Below are 25,171 nucleotides of genomic sequence, written 5' to 3'. Positions count from 1 at the left end.
AGCAGTAAACTGGGCGTCACTCTCTTGTTCCATTGCACCCGGGAAGACGTGGCACCAACCTCGTGAGCAACAGAAACGAGAGCAGCTAATGTAAATTTTCTACGCTGTTCAAATGAAGACTAGAATACAAGTAGCCGCCGCAGGCAATTACACTACTGGCCATTAAAACTGCTACACCAATAAGAAATGCAGATGATAAACGGGTATTCATTGGACAAATATATTATACTAGAACTGACATGTGATTACATTTTCATGCAATTTGGGTGCATACATCCAGAGAAATCAACACCCAGAACAATCACGCCGGGTGATACGCCAGTATGGAGAAGACGAATACACGCTTCCAATGTGCGTTCACCGCGATGTCGCCAAACACGGATGCGATCATCAGGATGCTGTAAACAGAACCTGGATTCATCCGGAAAAATGACGTTTTGCCATTCGTGCACCCAGGCCTGCATCAACACATACAATCGTCGTTAATGATATAATCACTCCTGGCGGAGCCGGCCGAGGTGGTCTAGCGGTTCTAGGCGCTCAGTCCGGAACCGCGTGACTGCTACGGTCGCAGGTTCGAATCCTGCCTCGGGCATGGATGTTTGTGATGTCCTTAGGTTAGTTAGGTTTAAGTAGTTCTAAGTTCTAGGGGACTGATGACCTTAGAAGTTAAGTCCCATAGTGCTCAGAGCCATTTGCCAACTCCTGGCGGGGCTGAAATAATGATACAAAATAACGTTAGTTTTCCATGTTTAGTTTCACCAAAGGGCGAGCATTTGGATTGTGACTGCATGACATACAGAGGTTTGAACTGGCACTGGGGTCGTGATCGGACAACCGAAGTGGTTAAGACGACCACTCATGACAAGCGGGAAATCGGGGCTAGAGTCCCGCCCCGGCACAAATTTTCATTTGTTACAAGCAGATGACGCAGTATTTCATACATGGTATGTAAGCTTCCTACTGTCTTTTTTTAATCAGGACTTTAATGAAAATGGCAAGGTAATGTTAATCAGAACACAGGAAGGAATTGTGATCTAAATAACAATAGATTTATTCATTCTTAAAATCACAAGACAAATAAAATGACTAAAGAAACGTCACATAAACATTTTTATTTCACAAACGCTTTCGCTAATATGGGGTCTATGGAGGACAAAGTGATCAGGTGGGGATCGACACACGATACTAACCAGAACACTAATCGCTTTATCTGACTTCACACACGTGAATCCGGGATATGGCACAAAAACTACGCCACGATCGAGCATCTATACTCCACTGTTCCATTAAGAAAAAGAACAGGGAGCTGAGAAGCATATATCGGAGCCCTACACCATAGCAGCGAATACTTTACCCTCCTGGTTGTCAGGGCGGCACACCACGATGCGTTCGGCAACTGAGGTCATGGACGGCAGCAATCTATTATCAACTGCACGCGCCCGAAAAATGCAAGCACGCGGCAGTCTCGCGTTCGCCTAATTCGGAACGCAAATGTTTCCCTATGAGCCTCTGAAACCCCGCTGGATTCCTGTGTGCAGGTGGACCCGTTTGCTGGTCTGCCTAACCAATTTGACTCCCTGCCACGACTATGCGTAACGGAATATGTCAAATGTTTACACGGCCGACTCAAAATAAATAAGTACAGCCACGCATCACTCATTGTATGTGTGATGTTTGAAGCAGGTTCAGATGGTGACTGGCACAGTCTCTAAGAAGCACACTAGCTAAGGACACAAGTCTCACCGTTTAGGTTAAGACCTGCGGTTATTTACTAGCGAAGCACCAGTACAAGGGTGTCCTCTCTTACTCTCAGCTTTCCTCGTCAGCTTAGACTATTCCCACTTTAGCACAAGCCAATCACGAGCTCGGGCGCAACATTCGAAGATGGGAGACTGCCCCTTGCTCTGCATACACAGATTTGACTAATCAGAGACTTTAAAGATAATTGGGAGCAAAGGAAAAAAGAGTCAGATTCGTGGCCTCTTTCCCATTCACTTATGCTGTGTCTTTTGCTGACAACATGACCTGAATGGAAGCACAGTCCTCCGTAAAAAGATTGTTATCTCCCCTGTTGCGTCCATTTCGAACTTTTCAAAGAACGGCCATAAACTCGCTAAAAGTCTTTTGCCTTCACAAATACGTTTTGTAACATAGTCTGGACGTCAGGGCGCCAGTGACCTGTCCCACGGAAATTCGCAGAAAGCTCACAGTTGCATAATCGGCTTCCTGCCTAACAAGGGCCCATTATCTGATTTATTGCCGTTTTCATTGCAGCGGCGACTCCTTGGCGCTAGCAGCCTACCTGGACGTGGCTGACGACCGACCGGCGCCATACAACGTGTCTGCACAATGAGGCCGGGGAACTCGGTGGCCCGCAAATGTTGTCACCCAGGTTCCGCAGAAAAATCGCTCCCCTCGGCCCGCAGCCACCGTACACTTTTACTGCAGTCGTTTAAATCGGCACCCTATTCCTTTGAACGCAGGTAAAGCTTACTGCTATGCCTTCACTAGAGCACACAAGCAAGAACATTAACTACTGCCCACCATTTCATCATGATGTATGGAGTCAGATCGTATCCAGGTATAGCAACCAAGTAATAAAGATCAACTTCCCTAAGAACATTACGCAGCAAATACCGTATTAGAAGTGAGAGTGCCCTGCAATCTCGCAACCATCTGTACTATACTGTAGCAGGTCTTTCCGCCTTTGCTCCTAGTTTCATTCAGGTATGTTACTTGGCAGTGACACATCATGCAAAAGTTCTCTACACCAGTGTAACTTTAAAAATACAGAGAATTTTGCTAACGGTATAATTCTGTAACTGAAGGATTAACACAGCCGGCCGAAGTGGCCGTGCGGTTAAAGGCGCTGCAGTCTGGAACCGCAAGACCACTACGGTCGCAGGTTCGAATCCTGCCTCGGGCATGGATGTTTGTCATGTCCTTAGGTTAGTTAGGTTTAACTAGTTCTAAGTTCTAGGGGACTAATGACCTCAGCAGTTGAGTCCCATAGTGCTCGGAGCCATTTGAACCATTTTTTTGAAGGATTAACAATTTTTTCCAAATACCCTTAATGTATTAACGAGCATTCCTTAATGTGATTCTAAAATCGGTCACTATGTTTCAATTTAAATTACTTGATAGTTGACACTTCACGCCTTATAGCTAGTTTCCTCCAATCAGAACGCTCAACGCCATGCCCGAACCGTTCGACGTTGCAAACTGCCATGATAGTTAGTTCCATTTCAATTTCTTTTCCTGCTTTCTTTCTTGATGTGTTTCCATCCCGAATCCTGGGTGATAGCCACACCAAAAACCACACACACACACACACACACACACACACATACACACGGTCCGTGCTGCTCCCCCAGTCGGAGGTTCGAGTCCTCCCTCGGGCATGGGTGTGTGTGTTGTCCATAGCGTAATTTAGTTTAAGTTAGCTTAAGTAGTGTGTAGGCTAAGGGACCGATGACCTAAGTAGTTTGGTCCCATAAGACCTTACCACTAATTTCCAATTTCCACACACACAACGATGCTAACGAAATACACATGTTTCAGTCACAGCACTAACCAAACGCTACTGGATCCTTTCGCACAAGACGAGATTCACCGTCATTTCTACAGTTATTATAGTCAGACAGATCGGCTTCCATTAGATAACATTGCGTTTTTTGAAGGCTGTCAATTAATCATTGCGACTGGGGCAGCAGAGTCATAAATATAAGAGCCTGTTTGCAGTGTAACGGCGCACCGTAGTGGTAGTGGGTTCGAATTTCCTCAAATACAACGAAAATTTTTATTTTCTAAAGCTAATCAAAAGACTTAGATCATAACTTTCATGCAGTTAACCGGTTTAAATGTATTTCTTTTATTTCTAATGGTTTGTCACGTCATATCCATCACTGAATTGGTGTTTTATGTGCCCTTACTTTTCTTCCTATCATTCTTTTTGTGTTTCCAATCTGCTTGCGTCGACTATAATCTGGAACCATGTGCCAACTAGAACTACTCATCGGGTGGTAAGCGGCATCTTGTGTAGTCACTGTAACGATAGTTTCAGTTAACCAATGACAACGAGAAATTAACGTTTAGTTCTACCGCTAAAACTGAAATTTTGCTGCGTAAGATGGCTATACAAGGAAACATATTATGAATTTTTTCTGTCTTGAGTTTGCTCGTAGAGGTTAGCCTTAAACGCCGTGAACAAGGCGATCATGGTATTTAGTTCTGGCCGGTCGCTGTGACCAAGCGGTCCTAGGCGCTTCAGTCCGGAACCGTGCGACTGCTACGGTAGCAGGTTCGAATCCTGCCTCGGGCATGGATGTGTTTGATGTCCTTACGTTAGTTAGGTTTAAGTAGTTCTATGTTCTAGGGGACTGATGACCTCAGATGTTGAGTCCCATAGTGTTCAGAGCCATTTGAACTATTTCTTTAGCCGTCCGGTGTGGCCGAGCGGTTCTAGGTGCTTCAGTCTGGAACCGCGCGACCGCTACTGTCGCAGGTTCGAATCCTGCGTCGGGCGTGGATGTGTGTGATGTCCTTAGGTTAGTTAGGTTTAGGAAGTTCTAGGTTCTAGGGGACTGATGACCTCAGATGTTAAGTCCCATAGTGCTCAGAGCCATTTGAACCATTTGAACCAATTTTTTTAGTTCTGTCGCAAATTGTTGATCGCCGTTTTCTCGGGTACGATGCACATCAAGAGGTTGTGTTTAGGTTAGAACAAGAGTTGAAAACACAAAAGATGTTGTCTCCCGCAGTTCGGTAGCTAGTTACTTAAAATCAGCTGTTGACAGAGCACGTCCCATTTCCATCAAACTTCGCGGCGCCCGCTCCTAATACTGGTCCGTTTTACACATTAACATCACGTATGAATTTACCCGCCTGTAACCTTACTGTAAGTGGAAACGAATGTGCCAGCACCTAGCGACATGTGATTGGTTGGTTGGTTGATTTGGTGAAGGGACCAAACAGCGAGGCTATTGGTCCCATCGCATTAGTGAAGGATGGGGAAGGAAGTCTGTCGCGGCCTTTCAAAGGAACCATCCCGCCGTTTGTGTGAAGCGAATTAGGAAAATCACCCAAAACCTAAATTAGGATGGCCGGAGCCGGGTTTGAAACGTCGTCCTCCCGAATGCGAGAACAGTGTGCTAACCACTGCGCCACCTTGCTCGGTGAGGCAAGTGGCAGACGTTAACTATCAAGTAGTTTTAATTGGACTATAGACTGAAACACCGACCAGGAAACATGTGTTCCTGGGTACACTATACTCAAGGTACAGCACTCTCCCCCACTATACTTAGTGGTGATACATCACTGTGCTTAACTAAATACCGAATCAATAGGAGGAGGCCAGTTGAGGCCCTACAACCAACCTGTCTGCGTGCTAGACACAATGAGCCTACACCTGGAGTTATGGTCTGAGGTGCGATTTCGTATGACAGCAGGAGCACAATCGTCGGTTATACCGTACAACCTGACTGCAAATTTGTACGTCAGTTTGGTGATTCGACCTGTTGTATTGCCATTCATGAACAGTATTCAAGGAGTAGTATTCCAACAGGATAACGGTCGCCCACACACCGCTGTTGTAACCCAACATGATTCACAGAGTTGCATTAGCATGCCTGATCACCAGATCTGTCTCCAATTTAGCACATATGGGTCATCCTCCTCCGACAACTCCAGCGTCATTCACAAACAGCATTAACGGTCCAAGTATTGACCGACCAACTGCAACAGGCATGGAACTGCATCCCAGAAACCGACATCCGTCACGTGCACAGCACAATGCATGCTTACATTCAACTTTCTGGCGGTTACACCGGTTATTAATGTTTCACCATTTGCGATAGCTCACCTCGCGCTTGCATTAACCTGTGATCTTGCGACATTAATAACTTAAATGCATTACCAGGCAAATGTATTACCGAAATTTCATCACTCTGCATTAATTACTTTTAGTGTTCAAATTTTTCTCTCATGGTATATTGGCTAGCTCGGTACTACGAAAATCCGGCGCTAAGAAGGGAATTTTCAGAGCTTGTTGTGTTGCAAGAGTTATGGATACATTTGCCCTCTTTTTGTGTAGTCACAGGAGATCGCCACAGCCATCACCTTCTTCTGCAATAACCAGCTGAGTACTGTAAAACTCCATGAACGAGTTCTTTGGTTTCTTATCCAAATAACAATACCGTTTTGTTTAAGCTTTATGTTGAAGACCTTATTTTATCCTTAGTCATTTACATTTGCAGGTTCTATTCCAAATGCTGCGATATTTCCGAGTACCCTATTTTATTGAACTGAAAATTAAATGATTTCTATAACAACTTTTAATAAATCTTGAGGAGTGGTAGATTCCTTTACCATTCAGTGAGCTTTGTTTCTGAAGTAATCCGCGCGTTTTTCACAGAAGGTTAGTTAAAGTATCACAAAAGTGTAACTGCCAAGAAAAGATCTTAAATGCTTTGCTTGTATGTCATTCTTACTGAAATATCAGTACAGCATCAAAGTTACCTGCATAACACTGTAGTCAATCAGAGTAGATAATGTCTAGTAAAGCGGAATGGTCAGCTTAAGGAATAATTAATACACAGGTTTGTAATAACAAGTATATTCAATGTGTTTGCAATAAACAGTGTTTTTCATACTGTGTTGTAACAAAACTAGATTGGTTTCCCACCCCCCCTCCTCCCTCCTCCTCCCCCTCCCCCCTCCCCGCTCCCACACACAAATTGTTGAGCCAGCTTTGTTTTCCAAATTAAAATTACTGCACTAATGAAGTAAACTACCAGTTTTATAACATTTGTGTGCTACACTAAGTAACTGATACCACTATTCAAGTTACAGATTCAGGGACCATATATCTTATGTGTGTTCTGTTTGGTATGAAGAAGTAAATACTCCCTGATAAACTAATAAAACATCCTCATGCCCAAGTTCGTAGTCTCCATAATTAATAATCATTACCCATAATGATCTGCTTTGATATAAGATAGGAAATGTTACTGAGAGCCAGTTGTTGCCAGAACGTTGTAATACTCCTTCTGTGTTATTCGTGGCAAACCTCTGGTATATTGCTTGCTTTAGTGTGCTACTGTCTTGTGTCCTATAAGAAAAATAGAATTTCAGTATCAAGTAAAATAAATACCAATAGTTAATTATCCTTGTGAACAGTAATAAAATTTGGTACAGATTTGCCTCGTCAGGCTGGCGACCGTTTCCTTTTGCGCAACTGCAGTTTACTTTATTACTAATAGAACGCTGGTTCGATTCCTGTTTGTTTTGCAATTACTTCTTTCAATAGGTAACTTTAGAGAAACGAAAAATAGTCCGATACCTTAACCATTAGTAAACAGTCACACTCAACTTTAATTCCTTTCACAGGAGTAACATTATCGGCGTATTGCTCATTTAGTACTACCTGGTACTGTTGTACATGGCTTTTGTCAGGAGAGGACTAAGGGAAGAGAGCTGTAGATGGAGCTGGAAACATAAGCGATCAGATTCCCCTTGTGAGGGAGAGTAGAGGTGGACTTTTTTCGCAGTGGTTACAGAAAATGCAGACTGCTGAGCGTTAAAGATATTTTATCTAAGTACTAGGGAGCTGCTACCTCAAAATGGACGATGGAAATCGCCGAGGTGGGGTGGTTATCATGCCTCAAGGATAAAGATTGCTGTACCCTAGGGGAGCCACAGCAGAGGTGCGTCTGTGGAGAGGCCAGACTACCCCGTGGTTCCTCAAGAGGGGGAGCAGGCCTTTCAGTAGTTGCATGGGCAATAGTCTAGATGACTGACTGATCTGGCCTTGTAACAACCAACACGGCCCTGCTGTGCTGGTAACGGCTAAAGGCAAAGGGGAACTACAGTTGTGTTTTTGTTTTCCTGAGGGCATTTACTTCTACGGAATGGCTTAATGATGATAGCACTTTCTTGGAGAAAATATTCCGGAGATAAAAAAGAAGTCCCATTCGGATCCCCGGGCGGCTGCTACTCTGTTGGATGTCGTCATAAGGAAAAAACAAGACTGGTATTCTGCGCTAGGAACGTTGAATGTTTGATTGCTTAATGGGGTAGGCAGGTTAGAGGGTTTAACAAGGGAAATGAATAGGTTGCCGTTAGATACAGTCGGAATTAGAGAAGAGCGGTGGCAGGAAGAACAGGACATCTGTCACGACAGTACAGGATTATCAACATAAAATCAAACAGGGTTAAAGCAGAAGGACTACCAATGAATAAGAAAATGGGAATCCAGCTAAGCTACTATGAACAGCTTAGTGAATGCGTCATCATAGTCAAGATACACACGAAGTCAACACCAACCACAATAGTACAAGTTTATATGCAAAGTAGCTCCGTAGATGATCAAGAAATTGAAAGAATGTCTCATTTCATACAGCTAAAGGGGATGAAAATTTAATTGTGATGGGTGACAGGAATTCGGTAGTAGGAAAAGCAAGACAACGAAAAATAGTAGGAGAATATCGATTAGGGGAATGGAATGAAAGAGAAACCTGCCTGGTGGAATTTTGCCGAGAGAATAGTTTAAACATTGCTACCACTTAGTTTAAGAATCATGTAAGAAGGATGTATACGTGGAAGAGACCTAGATGCACAGGATGGTTTCAGATTGATTATATAATGAACATTAAGATATTTCGAAAGCAGATTTTAGAATGTAATCCATCTCCAGGGGCATGTGGAGACGGGCCATAATTTATTGGGTATGAACTGCAGACTAAAACTGAAGAAAAAGTTAGGAAATGAAGGAGATGGGACTGGATAAATTGAAGGACATTATTGGGAGTTTCGGATGGAACATGAGACAACGTTAGTCTGAAACAGGAAAGAAATACAGTAGAAAACGAATGGGTAACTTTAGAGACGAAACAGGGAGTGCAGCAGAGGGTCGCATAGGTAAAAAAGACAAGAACTAGTAAAAATCCCTGAATAACCGGGAGATATTTAATTTAATTGACCAAAGGAGAAAATGTAAAAACGCATCAAATGAAGCAGGTGACAGCGAATACAGACGTCTAAACAATGAGATTGACCGAAAATGCAAAATGAATGGGAATGGCTAGAGGACAAATGTAGGACTGTAGCAGATTATATAACCAAGGGAAAGATAGATGGCGTCTATAGGAAAATTAAAGAGATCTTTAGAGAGAAAAGAAGCAGCTACTTGAATATCAAGAGCTCAGATGGCAAGCCAGCACCAACGAAAGAAACGAAAGCTTAAAGGTCGAAGAAATATATAGAGGGTCTATAGAAGGGGAAAAACTTGAGGATAATATTACAGAAGGAGAAGAGGAAGTATGTGGAGATGGGAGATATAATACTGCGAGAAGAATTTGACATACCACTGAAAAGAAGGCCCCTAGAAGTGGGCGACATTCCTTCAGCATTATTGAGAGCCTTGGATTATACAGCCATGACAAAATTGTTCCACCTGGTGTGCAAATTATAGTCTAAGACAAAAGAAACGACGCACCACGAAGAAATTTTGCGAATGGGACGGAAATCGGTAGATGTGATGCACAATTACGGACAAAGAAACGATTGCAGTTTTAGAAAAATTGGATGATTTATTCAAGGAGAAAGAACTTAATAAACTGAGAAAGGCACTAACGCGTTGGTCCACCTCTGGCCATTATGCAAGAAGTTATTCGGTTTGGCATTGACTGATAGAGTTGTTGGATGTCCTCCTGAGGGATATCGTGCCAAATTATGTCCAGTTGGTGTGTTAGATTGTTAAAATCCCAAGATGGTTGGGAGATGGTTGGAGCTATATTTGGACGGCAGTCAGGTTGGTATCCCACAGCATCCGGAGCCTCTCCAGACAAATCTTGGCTGGTCACTGGTGCTCAGTTCGAAGCGGGGCTCATCACTGAAGACAATTCTACTCCAGTCAATGAGATTCCAGGCCAAAAATGTGTCTGGAGATGGCCCGACAACTAGGAGTGATGGTCTGGGGTGCAATTTTTGGTTGTCACCGGCGGCACCATTCCAACACAGCGGTACGTCGACGATATTCAACACTCCGTTTTGTTGCCCTTCATGGCAAGCCGTCCTGGGCTTACATTTCAGCAAGGTAATGCCCGTCCACACTCTGTGAGAGATTCTGCTGCCTTGTCTTAGTGCTTGCCAAACCCCACTTTGGCGAGCAAGGCCGTCGACTCTCTCCCCACGCTTGGAGCACTATGGGCAGAGCATGAGTTGGCCAGAACTTGGGACGATATCCCTCAGGAGGCTATCCAACAACTCTACCGATCAACACCAAGCCGAATAACTGCCAGGGCCAGAGGTGGAGTAACGCGTTACTGACTTGCTCAATTCGTAAAGCTCTTTCTTTTGAATAATTCATCCATTTTTTCTGAAACTGTAATCATTTGTTTGTCTGTACATGTAAATCAAATCTACAGATTTCTGTCCTGTTCGGACAATTCATTCCCGGTACGTACTTTTCTTCTTTTTTTATGTGTATGTGTATGAGGCAGGCAAAATACCCTCAATTTTCAAGAAGAATGTAATAATTCCAATTCTAAAGAAAGCATGTGCTGACAGGTGTGAATACTACCAAATGGCCAGTTCAGTATGTTTTGGTTGCAAAATATTGACACCAATCATTTACAGAAGAGTGGAAAAACTGGTATATGCCGACCATGGGAAGATCAGTTTGGGGCCCGGACAAACGTAGGAACATGTGAGGCAATACTAATCCTACGACATACCTTAGGCTATAGGCTAAAGAAAAGCAAACCTAGGTCTATATAAGATTTTGACAATGCTTACTGGACCACACTCTCTGAAATTTTGAAGATAGCGGATGTGAAATACAAAAAAAATGGCTCTGAGCACTATGCGACTTAACTTCTGAGGTCATCAGTCGCCTAGAACTTAGAACTAATTAAACCTAACTAACCTAAGGACATCACACACATCCATGCCCGAGAAAGGATTCGAACCTGCGACCATAGCGGTCACTCGGCTCCAGACTGTAGCGCCTAGAACCGCACGGCCACTCCGGCCGGCTGTGTGAAATACAGGGACCGGATTTATGTGGCTGTAGATACAAAAGTGCTATCCCATGAAGCAGCGAAGTGTTACGGATAAAGAAGCATGTAACAAAGAAAAGGACAGGCTATAAGTATCGATACCCTTTGATTGAGGGGACGCACTCTTTCCACGTAGAACAGAAACTGCAGGAAATACCTGGTCTGGTGTACTCGCGGTGTTTCATCGAGCACTCGTATTGCCGAACCATCGTGCAGGACCATGCTGTTTTCTGACCCTAGTAATCTTCTGTTATTTTATCTACGTCGTTCTCCCTTCTGCAACACCACAGTTAATGGTGGCATTTGAAGTGACCTTATAGCGGGATGGATTTCCCTATGCGATCTGTTATATATGTTAACTCTTGTGTAGAAACTCTGTGGGTATGTGATTTATATGTGGCTGTTGCATTAAGGCATGCAGAAGTTCCTTGATCCATGTACGATGAGGTGACAAAAGTCATGGGATACCTTCTAACCTCGTGTCGGACCTCCATTGGACCGACGTAGTGCAATAAACCGACGTCCAAGGGTCCAACTAGCCTTTGGAAGTTCCCTGCAGAAATATTGTGCCATGCTGCCTCTATAACCGTCCATAACTGCTAAGATGTTGCCGATGCAGGATTTTGTGCACGAAATGACCGCTCGATTATGTGCCATAAATGTTGGATGAGATTCATGTCGCTCGAATTGTCCAGAATATTCTTCAAACCAATCGCGAACAATTGTGGCCTGGTGGCATAGCACAGTGTCATCCACAAAAATTTCATCGTTATTTGGGAACTTGAAGTCCATGAATGGCTTCATATGGTCTCCAAACAGTCAATGATGGATTTAGTTGGACCAGAGGACCCAGTCCATTTCATGCAAACACAGCCCACACCATTATATAGACACCACCAGCTTGCACAGTGACTTGTTGATGACTGGGGTCCATTGCTTCGTGGGGTCTGCGTCACACTCAAACCCTGCCATAAGATCTTGGGACTCATCTGACCAGCCCACGCTTTTCCAGTCGTCTAGGATCCAACCGATATTGTCACGAGCCCAGGAGAGCCGTTGCAGGCGATGTCGTGCCTTCAGCAAAGGCACTCGCGTCGGTCGGCTGCTGCCATAGCCCATTAACGCCAGATTTCGCCACACTGTTCAAACGGATACGTTCATCGTACGTCCCACATTGATATCTGCGGTTATTTCATGCAGTGTTGCTTGTCTGTTTGCATTGACAACGACGCAAGCGCTGCCGCTCTCGGTCCTTAAGTAAAAGTCGTTGGCCGCTGGTTTGTCCGTGGTGAGAAGTAATGCCTGAAACTGCGTATCCTCGGCACACTCTTGACACTGTGGATCTTGGAATATTGAACTCACTAACAATTTCCGAAACGGAATGCCCCTTGCGTCTAGCTCCAACTACCATTCCACGTTGAGGGCTTGTTAATCGCCGTCGGGCGGCCAAAATCACGTCGAAAACCCTTTCACATAAATCACCTGCGTACAAATGACAGCTCCGCCAATGCACTGCCCTCATATACATTGTGTGCGCGAAACTATCGCCATTAGCATATGTGTATATCGCTATCTCATGACTTTTGTCACCTCATTGTACAGATGCCTACTATTCTGATCGCAGAGCATTATGATTCGTACCAGAGTTCACCCCCCCCCCCCCCCCCCATGAACCATGGACCTTGCCGTTGGTGGGGAGGCTTGCGTGCCTCAGCGATACAGATAGCCGTACCGTAGGTGCAACCACAACGGAGGGGTATCTGTTGAGAGGCCAGACAAACGTGTGGTTCCTGAAGAGGGGCAGCAGCCTTTTCAGTAGTTGCAAGGGCAACAGTCTGGATGATTGACTGATCTGGCCTTGTAACAATAACCAAAACGGCCTTGCTGTGCTGGTACTGCGAACGGCTGAAAGCAAGGGGAAACTACAGCCGTAATTTTTCCCGAGGGCATGCAGCTTTACTGTATGATTACATGATGATGGCGTCCTCTTGGGTAAAATATTCCGGAGGTAAAATAGTCCCCCATTCGGATCTCCGGGCGGGGACTACTCAAGAGGATGTCGTTATCAGGAGAAAGAAAACTGGCGTTCTACGGATCGGAGCGTGGAATGTCAGATCCCTTAATCGGGCAGGTAGGTTAGAAAATTTAAAAAGGGAAATGGATAGGTTGAAGTTAGATATAGTGGAAATTAGTGAAGTTCGGTGGCAGGAAGAACAAGACTTCTAGTCAGGTGACTACAGGGTTATAAAAACAAAATCAAATAGGGCTAAAGCAGGAGTAGATTTAATAATGAATAGGAAAATAGGAATGCGGGTAAGCTACTACAAACAGCAGAGTGAACGAATTATTGTGGCCAAGATAGATACGAAGCCCACACCTACTACAGTAGTACAAGTTTATATGCCAACTAGCTCTGCAGATGACGAAGAAATTGAAGAAATGTATGATGAAATAAAAGAAATTATTCAGATAGTGAAGGGAGACGAAAATTTAATAGTCATGGGTGACTGGAATTCGAGTGTAGGAAAAGGAAGAGAAGGAAACATAGTAGGTGAATATGGATTGGGGGACAGAAATGAAAGAGGAAGCCGCCTGGTAGAATTTTGCACAGAGCACAACATAATCATAACTAACACTTTGTTTAAGAATCATGAAAGAAGGTTGTATACATGGAAGGACCCTGGAGATACTAGAAGGTTTCAGATAGATTATATAATGGTAAGACAGAGATTTAGGAACCAGGTTTTAAATTGTAAGACATTTCCAGGGGCAGATGTGGACTCTGACCACAATCTATTGGTTATGACCTGTAGATTAAAACTGAAGAAACTGCAAAAAGGTGGGAATTTAAGGAGATGGGACCTGGATAAACTAAAAGAACCAGAGGTTGTACACAGATTCAGGGAGAGCATAAGGGAGCAATTGACTGGAATGGGGGAAATAAATACAGTAGAAGAAGAATGGGTAGCTTTGAGGGATGAAGTAGTGAAGGCAGCAGAGGATCAAGTAGGTAAAAAGACGAGGGCTAGTAGAAATCCTTGGGTAACAGAAGAAATATTGAATTTAATTGATGAAAGGAGAAAATATAAAAATGCAGTAAGTGAAACAGGCAAAAAGGAATACAAACGTCTCAAAAATGAGATCGACAGGAAGTGCAAAATGGCTAAGCAGCGATGGCTAGAGGACAAATGTAAGGATGTTGAGACCTATCTCACTAGGGGTAAGATAGATACCGCCTACAGGAATATTAAAGAGACCTTTGGAGATAAGAGAACGACTTGTATGAATATCAGGAGCTCAGATGGAAACCCAGTTCTAAGCAAAGAAAGGAAAGCAGAAAGGTGGAAGGAGTATATAGAGGGTCTATACAAGGGCGATGTACTTGAGGACAATATTATGGAAATGGAAGAGGATGTAGATGAAGATGAAATGGGAGATACGATACTGCGTGAAGAGTTTGACAGAGCACTGAAAGACCTGAGTCGAAACAAGGCCCCCGGAGTAGACAATATTCCATTGGAACTACTGACGGCCGTGGGAGAGCCAGTCCTGACAAAACTCTACCATCTGGTGAGCAAGATGTATGAAACAGGCGAAATACCCTCAGACTTCAAGAAGAATATAATAATTCCAATCCCAAAGAAAGCAGGTGTTGACAGATGTGAAAATTACCGAACTATCAGCTTAATAAGTCACAGCTGCAAAATACTAACACGAATTCTTTACAGACGAATGGAAAAACTAGTAGAAGCCAACCTCGGGGAAGATCAGTTTGGATTCCGTAGAAACACTGGAACACGTGAGGCAATACTGACCTTACGACTTATCTTAGAAGAAAGATTAAGAAAAGGCAAACCTACGTTTCTAGCATTTGTAGACTTAGAGAAAGCTTTTGACAATGTTGACTGGAATACTCTCTTTCAAATTCTAAAGGTGGCAGGGGTAAAATACAGGGAGCGAAAGGCTATTTACAATTTGTACAGAAACCAGATAGCAGTTATAAGAGTCGAGGGACATGAAAGGGAAGCAGTGTTTGGGAAGGGAGTAAGACAGGGTTGTAGCCTCTCCCCGATGTTGTTCAATCTGTATATTGAGCAAGCAGTAAAGGAAACAAAAGAAAAATTCGGAGTAGGTATTAAAATTCATGGAGAAGAAATAAAAACTTTGAGGTTCGCCGATGACATTGTAATTCTGTCAGAGACAGCAAAGGACTTGGAAGAGCAGTTGAAAGGAATGGACAGTGTCTTGAAAGGAGGATATAAGATGAACATCAACAAAAGCAAAACAAGGATAATGGAATGTAGTCTAATTAAGTCGGGTGATGCTGAGGGAATTAGATTAGGAAATGAGGCACTTAAAGTAGTAAAGGAGTTTTGCTATTTGGGGAGCAAAATAACTGATGATGGTCGAAGTAGAGAGGATATAAAATGTAGGCTGGCAATGGCAAGGAAAGCGTTTCTGAAGAAGAGAAATTTGTTAACATCCAGTATTGATTTAAGTGTCAGGAAGTCATTTCCGAAAGTATTCGTATGGAGTGTAGCCATGTATGGAAGTGAAACATGGACGATAAATCGTTTGGACAAGAAGAGAATAGAAGCTTTCGAAATGTGGTGCTACAGAAGAATGCAGAAGATTAGATGGGTAGATCACATAACTAATGAGGAAGTATTGAATAGGATTGGAGAGAAGAGAAGTTTGTGGCACAACTTGACCAGAAGAAGGAATCGGTTGGTAGGACATGTTCTGAGGCATCAAGGGATCACCAATTTAGTATTGGAGGGCAGCGTTGAGGGTAAAAATCGTAGAGGGAGACCAAGAGATGAATACACTAAGCAGATTCAGAAGGATGTAGGTTGCAGTAGGTACTGGGAGATGAAAAAGCTTGCACAGGATAGAGTAGCATGGAGAGCTGCATCAAACCAGTCTCAGGACTGAAGACCACAACAACAACAACAACCAGAGTTCACATCCGAAAAGTGAATAACTTGTTTCCCTGACAATTCTGCCCCTCCATAGCACTTATCTTTGTCTTATTTTACTGTGGAATAATCCAGAAATGTGAACAGTTCATTTGGTTTTAGGCATGGTTGGTGGTTGCAGTAAGCTTCTCCTCTCCTCCTGAACGTGCCATGAAGGCTCAACGGTACCGACCGGCCGCCGTGTCATCTTCAGCCCACAGGCGTCTTTGGATGCGGATATGGAGGGGCATGTGGTCAGTACACCACTCTCCCTGCCGTATGTCAGTTTCCGAGACCGGAGCCGCTACTTCTCAATCAAGTAGCTCCTCAGTTTGCCTCACAAGGGCTGAGTGCACCCCGCTTGCCAACAGCGCTCGGCAGACCGGATGGTCACCCTTCCAAGTGCTAGCCCAGCCCGACAGCGCTTAACTTCGGTGATCTGACGGGAACTGGCGTTACCACTGCGGCAAGGCCGTTGGCATTGGAGTAAGCTTATATTTCTATTTATCTGTATGAGATGCTGTTCACTTGCCGTAAGATTAACAGGGTTCACTGGTTATTGATTCCAAGCCAACTTTATATTGTTTCCGCGCTCTGCGAGTGTCTCACAGTATGTACACACATCAAAAAAGGATTTGGAATTCATGGGACAGTAAACAATATTTGGTTCTGAATCATGCATATATTTTCATCTGCAGTGTGTCCAGATTGAACAACAAAATTGTCTGTTTCCCATGGCGGGTTTTTTACAGCACCCCTGAACAGTGTGTCGGCAGCTCGAGGTCTAGTGGTTACCGTTGCTGCCTCTGGATCACGGGGCCCTTGCTTCATTTTCTGGCTTGGTTGAGGATTTTCTCTGCCTGGGGACTGGGTGTTTGTGTTGTCTTCATCATTTCATCATCATCATCATCATTCGTGAAATGGCTGCATTGGACTACGTAAAAAATTGGACTGTTTAAGAAATTAGGATTTTGTATGGGCGTGACGACTCACCAGTTGAGAGCCTCACAAACCAAACATCAGCATCATCATCATCCTGAGCAATGTCAGTATATAGTTGAACATTCCCTTGCTCAGATGCAGGCTTGCATGGGTTTCGGTATACCATCGATGAGAGCATCAAGCCAATCCTGGAGCATCACTTCTCAATGGCGATTCTGCGTAAGTCGTGAAGAGCACATGCTCGTTGACGACGTCCAATAGACAGGTCATTCCATTCTAGTGGTCCTAGCATACTGAAGAAAGGTGTTCACGGGAACAGCACGATGAGCACTAGAGCTATCACCCATTAAAATGAAATCGTCACCAACATGTTGGCGATATGGTCCCACTATTGGTCTCGTAGAGCAGTGAGACTGTTCTCAATAACTGCGATAGGTGTACGGAGGCCCCATGTAATGCCATCCCAAAACATCACTCCACGACCACCATGTTGCGCATGTAGGACTCAGCGTTCGAGGAGTTTGATATTACTGGGTTGTCTCCAATTATCACGGAAGAAATAGATCCGAGTTTTGTCCATAAACAACACCCGATGCCAATCCTGGGGCGTCCATTCTGCACGATTCCTTGCCCATCTATACCGGAGTCCACAGTGTTGTGGTCTACGATTTGGTGCTCGTCATGGCCGTAGGGAATGGAGATTCGCATCATGCAACCGTTTCCTGACACTTTGATGCGATGTATGACGTCCTGTAGCCCCTTCGAACGCCGAATTTAGTTCTGGAGCACTCAGTCAACCGTTCCTTTGACTCAAAACTCGCAGATGTCTGTCATCCTGGGCACATGTCGGATGAGGACGATCTGTGCGGTGTAAGGCGTCAACTCTACCTGTTAATTGGTACCGGTTTCATGTCCACACCATATCGCTTTGCTCCGGTGTAAACATAGAACAACTTCCCTAGCTGACAAGCTTTCTGCGCGTAACGTGATGATGTTGATCCGATAACTGGTCGCGATTGTTGTTTGGGGCGTGAGGGACGTTCACTGTACTGCTACACAGACGTCTCTGATGCGTCCCTGCTGATGCTTTACTTTTCAATAGAAATGTTGCACTGCCATGCGAGTGCGGTTTGCTACCCGTAGGTAGCACAGAGTGACGTAGAGCAGCGGTTAGTAGACTGGACTCGCATTCGGGAGGAAGATGGTTCAAACCCGCGTCCGGCCGTCCTGGTTTAGGTTTTCCGTGATGTCCCTAAATCGGTTAAGGCAAATGCCGGGATGGTTTCTTCGAAAGGTCACGGTCGCTTTCCTTCTGCATCCTTCTCTAATCCGAGCTTGTGCTCCACCTCTAATGATCTCGTTGTCGACGGGACGTTAAACATCAATCTCCTCCTCCTGCGAATGCAGCGCTCATGATAACTGTTTATGTTTACAAACAACGTCATGAATGGCCTTCCGATCTGTTCAGAAAATATCACAGTCGGACGATATATCAGGGTGATGCAACACTTTTGATGACGTGTGTAACAATGTGTGTAACTTAATACGTTGCAGTGTTTCACTCTCGGTATTACCGTGGTTGTTTCTGTAGCAGTGTGAGAAGAACCTCAGTATGTGTACGTTTTCGTTACTATGCAACACTGCAGTTATTGCAGAACCCTGAAGTTCATATACACACATAAAAAAAGTTTTGCATCACCTCGGTTCCGGAACTTCTACAGAAAATTGGAATAGAGATCAACACAAACATCATTTGCTCATGAAAACCACACATTGCATGTTGTACCACCATACAGCGAAACCTTCAGAGGTGATGGTCCAGATTGCTGTACACACCGGTACCACTAATATCCAATCTTGAGCGGTCCCTTCGGCATGTTGTTGGGCCCACCAGTACCACGCTGCATGGTGTCATGGTTGCAAAGATGGACCTCGCCATGGACGTCGGGAGTGGAGTTGCGCATCATGCAGCCTTTTGCGCACAGTTTGAGTCGTAACACTGTAAGGTGTCAGGCAAACCCAACACCTTCCATGAAAACCCTGACATGATAAGCAAATCCAGTAGTATATCACATAGCTCCGAATAAATCGTGACATTAAATTAACCAAAGTAATACGAGTAACGAGTGAGCAAATGGAATACCACAGACTAACGCAAGAATGCCCAAATGCATGTCATACCTTCCCACCGTGAGACAGACGCAGTTCCGAGGGGAGAAACGAGAACAGAAGCCGAGAGCAGAACCGTGTTAAGTTAGAAGGCCCTACGATAAGGGACGGACACCCACGTCGCCAGCTAACCGTTAGGACCACCCCCCAGCCCATGTTAAAAGCTAGAGCCTTAGCGTGAGACTTTTTCGCGTCTCTGTTACGTCAGGACCACCCTCCCAGCCCATGTTAAAAGCTAGAGCCCTCTAGAAGAACAGTATAGATCTTACGATAACACAAAAAGGGCCACCCCAGTCGCATGTTTTAGCGTAAGACTTTTTCGCGTCTCTGTTACGTCAGGACCACCCCCCAGCCCATGTTAAAAGACAGAGCCCTCCAGAAGAACAGTATAGATCTTACGATAACATTAAAAGGACCACACCAGCTGCAAGTTTTAGCGTGAGACTTTTTCGCGTCTCTGTTACGTTGCAAACTTTAAAAACATTGCCCCACCACGAAAAGTATAACGTTTCTCATTGAATAGACAGAATTTTTGTAGGCGGAGCTTAAGGTTAACATTGAGACCCTGATTGGTCAGATGAAAACACAGCCAGATAGTTTTTTTTAAACCAACTTCGGTAAATTGTAGTAAGGAGAAGTTAGGAGAGAGTTGCTTCCGAGACGGCGAGGTGAGCGGAGCTGTGCTGTCCGCCGCCCCCTGACGAACACCGACAAGGTAATGAACGCATGCGATGCCGCATAACAGTGCATAAAGCTTCACTCAGAACTGCAGAAGTCTCATCTGTTAACCCCCTTTTTGCGTAATACTAGTGTCGATCGTCAATTAAAGCTCATGGTGTTCACATTTGCCACTTGAAGTAAAAATCTGAACCGCGATGATTTTTCTGTTATATAGTTATTGAGAAGCCACATCAGCCACTGTAATTTACGACAAGTTAGATAAGTAATTAAAGATAACTGAGGGTCACTGTAGACCATTTTGATAGTTTTCTCTTTTGTGAAACTTAATTTAAACCTAGATTATAGATGTGATATGGCATAGGTCATCCTTCGATCCATTGTAGAATTTGGAAACCCACTCAGGGAATATTCGTTCACATTTTTGTTGAACGCAGTTGGTTTTTACCATCCTGTATTAAAACATTTCCTTTTATCAATAGTGCAATTTATAAACAATGTTTTGTGAGTAGAATAAAATTTCCAATGGTAAACTTAACTGCTTTTTCGACGTTATTTTACCAGCTAACTAAAAATAGGAAAGCCTTGAACCCCTTCCACTAAATTTAGTTAGTATTAAGATTCTTTTACAGGGAGTGCAGTGGAGCTGGCGCTGAAATCATTAAGTATTTGGTTATATCATCGCTAGTCTCACTGAACTCTTCTGAATTCTACATGTCATGTGTGGTCTGGCGTCTCCTTACCAGCAACAGGTCCCAGGTTCAAACTAGTCAATTCCCTAAAAAACACGCTCAGAGCGTCGTTGCGCGAAAGTGTTAGGGAGACACGATATAGAACAAACAGACACCACGCAGAATGTTAGAACACGACGTCCTGTGGCTGCACTTAAAGCATTATCCAACATGGTGGCGTTGCTGTCAGGGTTCCTCCGAGTCATAATCCCCAGGTAGCGGTCATCCAAGGCAGTAGTAGACATTGGGAGGCCTGAGAGAAGCATATCATCGATAGTTCCTGTCTCTCTGTATCTCCTCCATGTCCGAACAACATCGCTTTGGTTCACTCTGAGACGCCTGGACAATTCCCTTGTCGAGAGCCCTTCCTGGCACGCCGGCCGTGGTGGCCATGCGGCTCTAGGCGCTGTAGTCCGGAACCGCGCGACTGCTACGGTCGCAGGTTCGAATCCTGCCTCGGGCATGGATGTGTATGATGTCTTTAGGTTAGTTAGGTTTAAGTAGTTCTACGTTCTAGGGGACTGATGACCTCAGATGTTAAGTCCCATAGTGCTCAGAGCCATTTGAACCATATTGAACCTTCCTGGCACAAAATAACAACGCGGACGCTATCGAACCGCGGCATTGACCTCTAGGCATGGTTCAACTACAGACAACATGAGCCGTATACCTCATTCCTGGTGGAATTACTGGAACTGATCGGCTGTCGGACCTCCTCCGTCTAATAGGCGCTGCTCATTCAAGGTTGTTTACATCTTCGGCCGGGTTTAGTGACATCTCTGAACAGTCAAAGGGACTGTGTCTGTGATACAATATCCACAGTCAACGTCTATCTTCAGGAGTTTTGGGAACCGGGGTGATGCAAAACTTTTTTATGTGTGTACATACACCTTTCTACTAAAATAACCGGCACCACGTGAATGACGAAATCTGATTAATTTAGCTGTAGAAGAATGGCTCTCACATTAGGGGAGAGTAAATCACTCCATTATCTCGTCCTTCACGTTGGTACTAGTCAAAAATGCAGAGGCAGGTCGCAAGATGTATAAGGCACATTGCATGGATGAAAAATACAATAAATTCATGCAGAGTTATTATAGTGAGTCTATTTAATACGAACCACAGACTCCCGCTCCATCCTGCTGACAATCAAGATATGGCCAAATTTACGTAGCATCAAGTTCCCACATCAACCGTAATCAGCGGGCGAGGTATGCCTAGCGGCAAAGAGCCCACGAGAATAGTTCCGCTACACAACGGTAACTCTTAAGCGCTGGGTAAAGACCTGCGTATCCTGGGAGTTAGCACGTTCCAAGATTCAACGAGAGAAACCTGTTAGCCAGTTTTCGAGGGAACCACTTACGGCAGCCGTCTGTGTTAACCTCAGACGATCAGAAAAATAGGAATGGAGATTAACATGCAACGTCCCGTCTATGAAGAGGCCTGGGAAGGGAATCTACTGTGACCTGTCCAAAGGAATCGTACTGTCTCTCATCCTGATATATTTAAAGAAATCCCTAAACTAAGTAACGCCGCAAACAGTCCCTCAAGACCACTCGCCGCTGAGCAGCGCCTGTCTCACCCTCTGGTGATACCGTCATAGGATGTGGTTGGAGACGCATGTGGTCAGCAAACCGCTGTCACGGCCGTTGGCAGCTTTCCAACTTTGGAGTCGCTACTTCTCGTTCAAGTACCCCCTCAGTTGTCCTCTCGAACCTGAGTACACACGTCTCCGTTTCTCCCTTCAAAGAAAAATCCCTGGCAATACCGAAAAGCAACTCCACGTCCTTCGCATTGCAGGTAGACACGCCGGCTGCTCAACAACGGCTGGAGACTACTTAGGTTAACATAAATGTGGTTGGCGGAATGGATTTGAATCCTGCTCGTCCCCGGTGCGAGTCCGATGTTTTTAGTAGTGCGCCTTCTCACTGGTTAAAGAAGCTGAGCTGCCCACAACCTTGCACACTGCATTGCCTTACCAGGCAAGACCCTACTGATGATTCTGTGTCTTCCTCCAACCTTTTAATTGACGCACCCAGCCTGTTATACGGGGACCTACATTTAAACATATGCTACGAATCACGGTGACAGTTGGCTTTTTACACATTGCCTTATAATCGTCAGAAGTCGAAGAAGCGAGAAGTGACGTAAAAATCCACATACCACTGGTAATCGAATTCTAATACTTGGATTTGGAAACTGGCTTTTATCCAGTTTTTTGTCAGAATATTTATTTTTATTAGTAAACAGGCATATTAAATAGTGCAATCAACAGATTCAGACAGTTTCATTTAGTTGTCCGTTCTAGGACTTTCTGAGTTCTTCGGCTTTCAATACCTAGTACTGGATACTATCTTTATAGTTTACAAAACGATATTTATTATATTAGACAACGTAAGTTTTTATGTATTAAAACTCAATTTTACTACAGTCTGTGAAACAAATACAACTGGATCATTTAAGTATTAATAATCGTTAGAATAATCATTATGTATGGCACTATTTATATATTAAGGACATTGGGCATTCCTGCTAAAGCAAAATGTGATGCAAGGGATATCGTACAAGTTTTTCAATACAATGGGCACTTTATACTCAACTCTTTTAGATGTTAGGCAGTCAGATACGATTTTATAAGAAGAAAATATGATAAAAATTAGTTGAATTATATAGAGAAATAGTCCATAAGTCAAATTTTAATAAAACTTTTATCCATTCCGGATTTGCAACACTGCGACTGTCTTGTTAAAGGTTTCAGGAATTAGTGCAACCAATCGCCGTTATTTCTTCAATTTTTATTTATTCATGACCGGTTTCGAATCTCCTGGGGATTCATCATCAGATGATACAATTTAGTTTGAAGTATTGTGGGGATCGTGCATCTGTGGCAAATATAGAGACGAAAAAGTGAGCACTGTATGTGGGAAGAATTTTAAGATTCTAAGATTAATTTGATGGTATTACTCACTGTTTTTATTCTTGTTGCAAGCTCTGGAAAACAATGTATGCTTTCCAGTATCGTTAAATATCTGCCTCCACAAAACTCTTTGGCGACAACAACAGCCACACTCTTTGGTTTGTCTATATTTTATAAAGTATGTGGGAGTCGCCATCGGTGGAAAAGTGCCTGTTTCACTTGATATTTAACGATACTGGAAAGCAGACATTATGTTTTCCAGAGCAGTGCCTGCAACAAGAGTAAAAACAGTGAGTAATACCATCAAATAAATCTTACAATCTTAATATTCTTACCACATACAGAGCTCACTTTTTCGTCTTTATATTTGCCACGGATGCACGACTCCCACAATATTTCAAATTAAATTGTGTCAAATGGTTCAAATAGCTCTGAGCACTATGGGACTCAACTTCTGAGGTCATTAGTCCCCTAGAACTTAGAACTAGTTAAACCTAACTAACATAAGGACATCACACACGTCCATGCCCGAGGCAGGATTCGATCCTGCCACCGTAGCGGTCTCGCGGTTCCAGACTGCAGCGCCTAGAACCGCACGGCCACTTCGGCCGGCTAAATTGTATCATCTGATGATAAATCGCTAGGCGATTCGAAACCGCTCACGAATAAATAAAAATTGAAGAAAGAAGGCGATCGGTTGCAGTAATTCCTGAAATCTTTAAAGTTTCAATGGTTAAGTTAGGCAATTACTGAGGGTACCATTTTCTGTATTTTTGTGGAGCCATAAAAATATACCAGTAGCTAAAAATATGCAACAGGTTATTAATTTAGAATCATGTGCGGTACTTTTTGTGTTGAAATTACGGATATTTTAATTTCCCGACGGAACTCACAGTATACACTCGCAGATTCAATTTTTCTCTTCTTTTACACTTTTTACATTTCACTGCACTACCATTATTTCGTTCCACTTGTTTGTTCTCTCGTGATGCTGCGGTCGTGGTCACCGAGAGGTGGAGGGGCTAGGCTTACAGAAAGGTGACTGGTGTGGTTGCAGACGGCGGAGCTTCTTCATCACGTTACAATGATTTATTTTCTGAATGCCTTTTCCAGTGGGCTAAGAAGAAACTTCACGAATTCCTCACGGTAGTTCTCTGAACCTGGAATGTTCCTGTGTTTCTCGCATAGGTGTAAGTGGTACTCTGTTTTGTCCGCCAGTTTCTTGTCTGTAATGAGTGGTACGAGTGCTCTGTGTATCCTTATATCCACAGCGCTGCCTGTCTTTCCCGACCCGGGAACGTTTTAACATCTGGCATTGTGAGCGAGTCGACTCTTGTATTCCACACATGTATCATGTTTACTAACATAAACATTTCTTTGCAGGTACGCAAGATGTTCATCCTATCTCTGCCTTCGTAGCGGCATTCAGTTACGTCCGTCGCATTCCACGTGCCTTGTTTTGCTGTCTCAATAAGGCTAGTCTGGGCGCGGAATTACGCAGCGGAACAGACCCACAACTGTCACTGGGTACCTCGAGTGAAGCTCGGTCACCACAGGTGGACGGATGTAACTGAAACAGCTCTGAATTCCCTGAGTAACAGAATAAATAGTATTAGGTAGTTTGGAAATTGGCTAGCAGAAGTTCGTAATCCGAAACACGAAAGGGACTCATCACAAAACAATGGAAATTAGAGAGGCAGAGAAGGTGATGTACAG

The 25,171-nt window shown here is 43.9% G+C and overlaps 1 pseudogene; it reads right to left on the bottom strand.

Moving 5' to 3' along the window:
- Positions 1-16,380: 16,380 nt before the first annotated feature.
- On the bottom strand, positions 16,381-16,498 carry LOC124723625 (annotated as a pseudogene).
- Positions 16,499-25,171: the final 8,673 nt, after the last annotated feature.

This window comes from Schistocerca piceifrons, chromosome X (assembly GCF_021461385.2).
Source record: "Schistocerca piceifrons isolate TAMUIC-IGC-003096 chromosome X, iqSchPice1.1, whole genome shotgun sequence".
Classification (NCBI taxonomy): Eukaryota; Metazoa; Arthropoda; class Insecta; order Orthoptera; family Acrididae; genus Schistocerca; species Schistocerca piceifrons.
The sequence above is the reverse complement of the archived record's forward strand: the minus strand, read 5'-3'. Positions and strand labels throughout refer to the sequence as shown.